A 7,500-nucleotide genomic window follows, 5' to 3' on the forward strand; every position below is an offset into this window, starting at 1 on the left:
GCTCTGTTCGATTCTCTGGTGAGCTTTCGAGAAGAGGCGACGATGACAGATGTAACCTCTTAATCTAATTTTTCGTTGATAAGCAGGTTCAGAAACCTGTTCTTAAAAAACTGTTTTCTACAAGTTACCCTTGAAGACAAAACACCTGGCGGTGAATGGTAAATATTATTATTACTGAGCAGAAACGATTTCGAAATAAGCCTTAAGAAATTGAACACAATAGAAGCCCATCATAAATAAATAAGGATTAAAGGCAAATATGTATGAGTCTCAGAAAATAAACAGGTAAATAAAGGGGCGCGTATTCGTACGACTCAAGTAAAAAAAATATGCTGGTTAAAAGCTGCGCCTGCGCAGAGCGAGCCTCTAAGTTGGCGCCAAACATCAGATCAATATGCAAATCGGCCGTTTACTTCTCAGATTAAGATCATGAATAATTCCTCTGTCGGGTTTTACACCTAAAAAAAAATTGTTTAATAAGTCTGAAAATGATTTTCTTTTCCTGACATCGAAAAAGTTTTCGGGTTCTAAAACTGTATTGAAAGTCTATTTGTTTCTGTTTGATATTTCTTCATCCTAATTCTTACTTGTGATGAAAGTTGTCCAGCATAGCAGTACCACAAATATATATATATATATATATATATATATATATATATATATATATATATATATATATATATATATATATATATATATATATATATATATATATATATATATATATATTTATATATATATATATATATATATATATATATATATATATATATATATATATATATATAAATATATATATACTGTATATATATATATATATATATATATATATATATATATATATATATATATATATATTTGTGTTTGGAACTTGCCCTCGTATGTAAGTGAAAATGCTAAATATTTCGTAATGACTATCTTTGCATAAAGGAAATTCCTTCTAACTTGAGCTTCAAAAATCACAAGTTATAACTATATGAAAACTGTTTCTCAATTCATTATAACGTTATAAAAATTCATATGTTTAATTTTAACAAAACACCTCTATCTTCAACCTTCTCAAAACTTACTGTTATATTCAATGCTATAAATTCTATAACTTACATAAGAATGAATGCTGTATCTCTCCTATATTCAACGATGCTCTTTTACATTTAAATCAAAGCTGTTCATCGCTCGTAAAAAGCAATTCCATAAATTTCATAACTACTACACCTGCAAGAAAGCAGGCCATTGCATCCCACGTAATAATGCTATAAATTCCATAAATGTTATATTTATATGAAAGTTGTCCATCGAAGCAGAACAGGTTATACAAAGTTTCTTATCGCATCTTTTTCCAGCTCTCGTCGGGAGTCAAGATTCTGAGCAGACTTCTCCTTGGCCAGAACTTGACTGTCTTGACAGGAATAAGTCGGAGTTTGGTGGATCTGGCAAGATTTGGTGATGTTAAGACAAAAAGGAGATAAGTAAGAAAATTAGTTGATAAGAGAATAGATTGACGAGTGATAGAATGGCAAAAGACTTATGTAAATATTGAGAAAACAGATAGAAACGTTGTTCATTTACATGAAACCAAAACGTGAAAGAATTGTTAGTTGATGCATAAACATACAGGAGATTCGAAGTATGTTGTTTAGTACAGATATCATCAAGGAAAAAATTCTATTTAGAATATAGTTATGACGAAAAGCTATGATGAACAATAATAATAATATTTTAATCGTTTCTTAGTGCATTAAAATATATCTGCGACAAAAGAAATTAACGAACAATAATATTTTTTTAATCGTCTTTTAGCGCATCAAAACCGAACAGATTTTATACTATATCCAATAACAAGACCAAGTTGTCGTAAGACGTCTTATTTAGATCATTAAAACACATTTTGGATCCAAGGTGAGCTCGTAAATTGGCAACTTTTTTACCGGAACAAGGATATTCATTTGCATTTTGAACGTCAACTGTAAAGTAATTGAAGCTGTTATATCTGTTTGAACCGTTTTAAGTATCCTTGGATGTAAGGAGGATATATGTTTTTTATTTTATGAGATACAGGTACTACAACTCATACATATATATATATATATATATATATATATATATATATATCTATATTTATATATATATATATATATATAGATAGATATACATATATATATGTATATATATATATGTATATATACATACATATATCACATATATATATATATATATATATATATATATATATATATATATATATATATATATATATATATATATATGTATGTATGTATATAAATATGTGTATAAAATAGTTGCTCCAGAGGTTATCACTCTTCTGCTTCAAAGCAGATATGTCTAAAAGGCAATGTCGCTAAGCCTGTGTCAACAAGCATAGAAGCATTTAAGGCACCTTTGCCACATGTAAAAGATATTGGAACAATGCGAATAAAAAAAAATCCCAAAAAGCTTTGGAACCTATGAACTATAAGAGGCAGCAAGATACGTTTAAGGAAAATGACGGAAAGTTGATAAAATATTAGACTCAGCAAAATGCAACAGACACTTTTCTAGGTGTAGATGGCCCGATACTATGGAACAAATGATTAGGGCGAACTTTTTCCTATCAGCCACAGATAACTGAGCTTATTTAGGACAAGAAAGTAGAATACAGCAACGACGAGAGACCTTGATGTTGTACTGTGTTCCAAAACTGCATATTTTACGAAAAGGGCAATGACATCAGAGTTTCAGTCATATAAGTTTATAAAAATTAATCGAGGTTGGATTCGACTGTAATCAGTGCCAAAAGAAATATGAAAAGAAGATTACTGTAAAACTACTGTTTGTTCAGCGACTGGCCAGGTGTGAGTTAAATTCCGTGCAATATTCTTCTTGCATATCATATGACTGCTGAAAAATATGCGAAACAATGGGGATTTTTGCTACGCATAAAGCCTGCATAAATTTACTGAATTTTCAAATTTTGTGTAGCTTATTTTTATGAAAAATGAGCCACACAGGTAATTCATTAACCTTTAACATTAACAAAGCAATGCACAGGGCTTCTGACACGTCTATTGGTGGACGAGGATCAAAACTGCAATAGACTTCCTGAAATTTCTCTTAGATGTCTGCCACCATTGAGCTGGGACTTGCATGGCAAAGTAAAAACATATGACGGTGTTACTGGTTTATCAGTGTTTTTCATAATACGCATATTTTCCCATAGAAGCAGCCAAAAAGTGCATGAACTTACTAGAGAAGCTAAAGTAAACAGGAATGTCTACACGATAAAAGAAAGACGTTGGGCCAACGAAGATCGATTTAAAGAGGTTTATGCAATTAATTAATGATAAATAAACCATTAAATGGTAAGAGGAATAAATAAATAACAATTGTAGGATAGAAGATAAACACTGTACCGTACTATGCAGTAGGATGAGAGGGAAGTGTGTCAATGTACCCTAAAGGAGGGTATCAGCAACAAGGCGGCTGGAAATCCAGGTACAAAAGGTTTGACACGAATTAAGGTTTACAGCACCATAGAGGCTTCGAGAATTTTCAAACCAGACATACTTAAATTACGATTTGTTAAGATGTCCCACTTACCCAAAATCCCAACTAAGTTACGGAGGGCGGGAGAAGGTTTCTAAACCTGGTTGTGTTTTTTTAAATGCTTTAGCAGCAGTAGCGTCCATTTGCAAATAAAGAGAGATGACCCAGTGGACATTACCTTTCCTATATCAATGTATGCGCATCTACAAACAAGTCCGCGGAGGAGAACAGAATACGAATGAAATGAATATTAACGGTTAATCTAAAAGGCAAGCAACAGTCATCACCATCCGTACCCTTGTATCCTAGGGATACAGAAACATGTGCTGATATGTGCAAATATATGTACATAAAAAGTTAATGACTTGATTACCAGAAAATAAACTTGTAATTACCAAGATCCCGTGTTGACATGAGACCTGTTCAGTCTACTACAACAACAACAGGATAACTCTCTCAAGAGTAACTACAACTGACATTGAATATGGAATTGTTATAATCCGGAGGCTTACACATACAAACGTATTTAACCACAAGGCAACAAAGAACGACACCTGAAACTCGCAAGCACATGCACATAAAAAAATGCTTATCGCACAGAGGTGAAAAAACAGGCACCCACGCATTCCTTTGCCCAGATACCTACTCACATGCAAACGTGTTTCTTCAAGAAAAAATGAGCATATTTGCACTAACTGATCTATGAATGTAAAAAAAATGCAAATATATATATATATATATATATATATATATATATATATATATATATATATATATATATATATATATATATATATATATATATATAAACTGAAAGAAAATATTAAACATAAGACATTCCCTCGCACAAACACACATACAAACATACACAACTTCAATTAAAAAGTAAAAACTCCCCCACGCATTATCGCATACATACTTGCCAAACGAATACCTATTGCTTCAAAGGAAAAGTAAATGCGCACGCATTCACACACTGGGGTCATAAATACACACACACACACACGCACACCTCCAAACATGAGGCAAACATGCGCGCGCCTCCCGCAAACCTTCAACTTCGTCGAAAGTTCCAGCAGCAGCCTGAACGGAGGACAAGTGCCAAAGTCTGCCTCCTCCTCCTCCATAATGCAGATATCGCCGTCACCTGTCACCTGCCTTACAAGGAAGCCAAGTTCCTTTTAAGAGCTGTTGTGTGTGGGGGCACGGGCACCATATCGAGGCACGGGTGGGCATCAATATTCCCACGGCGAAGGTCCCGGCTACCTGACGGAGGCTCCTGACGATTCTCCCCGAAGGTATAAGGAAGGAAGGAGGTCATTGCAATCCCATTTGGACTTTTGGGGGGCCATCGGGAGGATGCGGAGAAGGAGGATAAATGAGTCACTGCTTCATTCATGTTTCTTAATGAGTCTCTCTCTCTCTCTCTCTCTCTCTCTCTCTCTCTAGGGGGGCAAATCAAAGTATTAAATTTCTCTGTTTCTTTCACAGATAGGAAAGTAATACTATCCTTTCTCTGTCTGTCTCAAATATGATAAATAAACGAATATTTTCTTTGGTCTCTCTCACATTATAAACTAGAGTTCTCTCTCCCACTCTATCTCTTTCACTCTCATGCATAACTATATATATATATATATATTATATATATATATATATATATATATATATATATATATATATATATATATATATATATATACAGCATACACTATATATACATTTATATATACATATATATATATATATATATATATATATATATATATATATATATATGTATATATAAATATCTTTCTCAATTTTAAGTGAAAACTAATGAGAGAGAGAGAGAGAGAGAGAGAGAGAGAGAGAGAGAGAGAGAGAGAGAGAGAGAGAATTGATTTTGTGTTGTCTGGTAAAAACTAGACCTTAGTCTCTCTCTCTCTCTCACTCTCTCTCTCTCTCTCTCTAACACAAACACACTTGCTGTCCAAAGATAAAAGCTAACGAATACATTATAATCATTACACTTAAACCAATTCCTTTTTCTGTACACAAAAGAAAGAGAAAACAGGTGAGCAGAGATGTAATTGTTGCAACATATATTGGAGAGAGAGAGAGAGAGAGAGAGAGAGAGAGAGAGAGAGAGAGAGAGAGAGAGAATATTCTAATTACATGAAGGAATTGAAAAAAAATCACACTACAACAAGCGTTAATAATTAGCTAATACCGTAGGAGTTACATTCATAATAAAAAAAAAAAGTATAAGATAATCAAACAATCGGATTTCTGGCGCGCAGTTTTCTATCGAAGCGCAGTCCTCATGGCGCAGTGGATAGCGCGCTGGACTTCTAATCCAGAGGCCGCGGGTTCGAATCCCGCTGAGGATGATGTTATTATGTTTGCTTCCCCATTAAGTGAGAAGTTAGTCAAGAAAGTTGAACTGAGACGTCTTTCAATGAAGTTGTCCACAGTAGAAATAAAAACAGAATACTTAAGTTCAAAAGAAACAAAGAAATGAATTGAAATAGTTCTCGCTCACATCACGTCGGTTACCACAGCCACTATGAGAGCTAAGCAACTTATCGGTACTGCCGTCACGTGCAGCAAAATCACAGAGTACTGGATGGATGACGTGTAAGTTTCGTTCCCCGTTGCTAGTGTCTCGATGCAAACGGTTTATTCAGTCTTTTTTTTTTTTTTTTTTTTAAGCGGTGATAATTTTTCCATCGCTGAAGTAGATTTAGTTCTTGAAATAACGCACCTGTTAAAGAGGTCACATACTTCTTCATTGTAGGTTTGATTCTTTAGTTCGCACAAAGGACAGAATTTGTTGGTCTGATTTATTTCTTCATCGTGTGAAGAAATAAAGAAAAATCTTTAAAGTAAATGACAATAAATAGAACGGATGGTTGAAAAAACAATGAAAAAGAATACACTTTTATACACTGTATATATATATATATATATATATATATATACATATATATAATTATATAATTATATCTATATATATATATATATATATATATATATATATATATATATATATATATATATATATATATATATATATATATATATATATATATATATATTGTAGACAGATAGACAGACAGATCCACTACTTTAAGAGGGAAAGATTACAATAGCCAAGGGAAACGAAAGCAGTAAGAAATCCAGTCATTCAAAGATTGCAGATATTCACGAATATGCGAGAATAGTAGGGAAAGATACAGAGTAATGAAATGGAAGTTCAAGTATGACAATTAGATAAATGCTTATTTTGCTAACCTCCACCAAAGGAACCCCCTCTCTCTCTCTCTCTCTCTCTCTCTCTCTCTCTCTCTAAACTGGGCAATATAAACAAAATTGCTAAGAGTTGAAATATGACTTACGTCATTCCTGTTTAACTGCTCGAGCAATAAAAAAAACTTGCCAGCGTCTTACTTAAGCAGCGATACCACAACAACAACAACAACAACAACAACTACTACTACTACTACTACTACCACTAATAATAATAATAATAATAATAATAATAATAATAATAATAAATGATTTTATAAGTCGAACTGGTGTCACACCTATCAAGATACATCGACCAAGTCGACCCACCGTGACTCCGCGTCGATCTTACGACAGAGATCTCCTAGACGTGGAGATTACGTAACCGATAAGAAATAAGCAGCTGGCCGGCCCAGGTGTCCCTTTTCTTGTATTACAAATCAGGTGTCATTATGATTGAGAGTTTTTCTTGTGCTTTTTCCATTCCCCCTTTTTTTTTTTATTACTGCGCGGGTACTATTGTATTGCCTTGTTTGTTTCTGTGTTTGGTGTCATTGTGATTGAGAGTTCTTTCTTGTTTATTTTTTTTTGATAATTTTTTGGGGGGAGGATACTGTGCGGGTATTATTTTATTGCGTTGTTTGTTGCCTTGTTTTATTTTTATTCATTGTTTTTTTTATCTATGTT

General features: G+C 33.1%; 1 protein-coding gene and 1 non-coding gene across 3 annotated transcripts in view; one reads left to right on the forward strand and one right to left on the reverse strand.

Annotated features, from left to right (window-relative positions):
• LOC136854615 (uncharacterized) overlaps positions 1 to 7,500 on the reverse strand; it is a 493,174-nt gene that overhangs the window by 473,512 nt on the left and 12,162 nt on the right. The window lies entirely within an intron of this gene.
• Positions 5,843 to 5,915, forward strand: TRNAR-UCU (transfer RNA arginine (anticodon UCU)). The gene has a single exon. It is a non-coding gene; the product is annotated as a tRNA-Arg (tRNA).

This window comes from Macrobrachium rosenbergii, chromosome 29, assembly GCF_040412425.1.
Source record: "Macrobrachium rosenbergii isolate ZJJX-2024 chromosome 29, ASM4041242v1, whole genome shotgun sequence".
Taxonomy (NCBI): Eukaryota; Metazoa; Arthropoda; class Malacostraca; order Decapoda; family Palaemonidae; genus Macrobrachium; species Macrobrachium rosenbergii.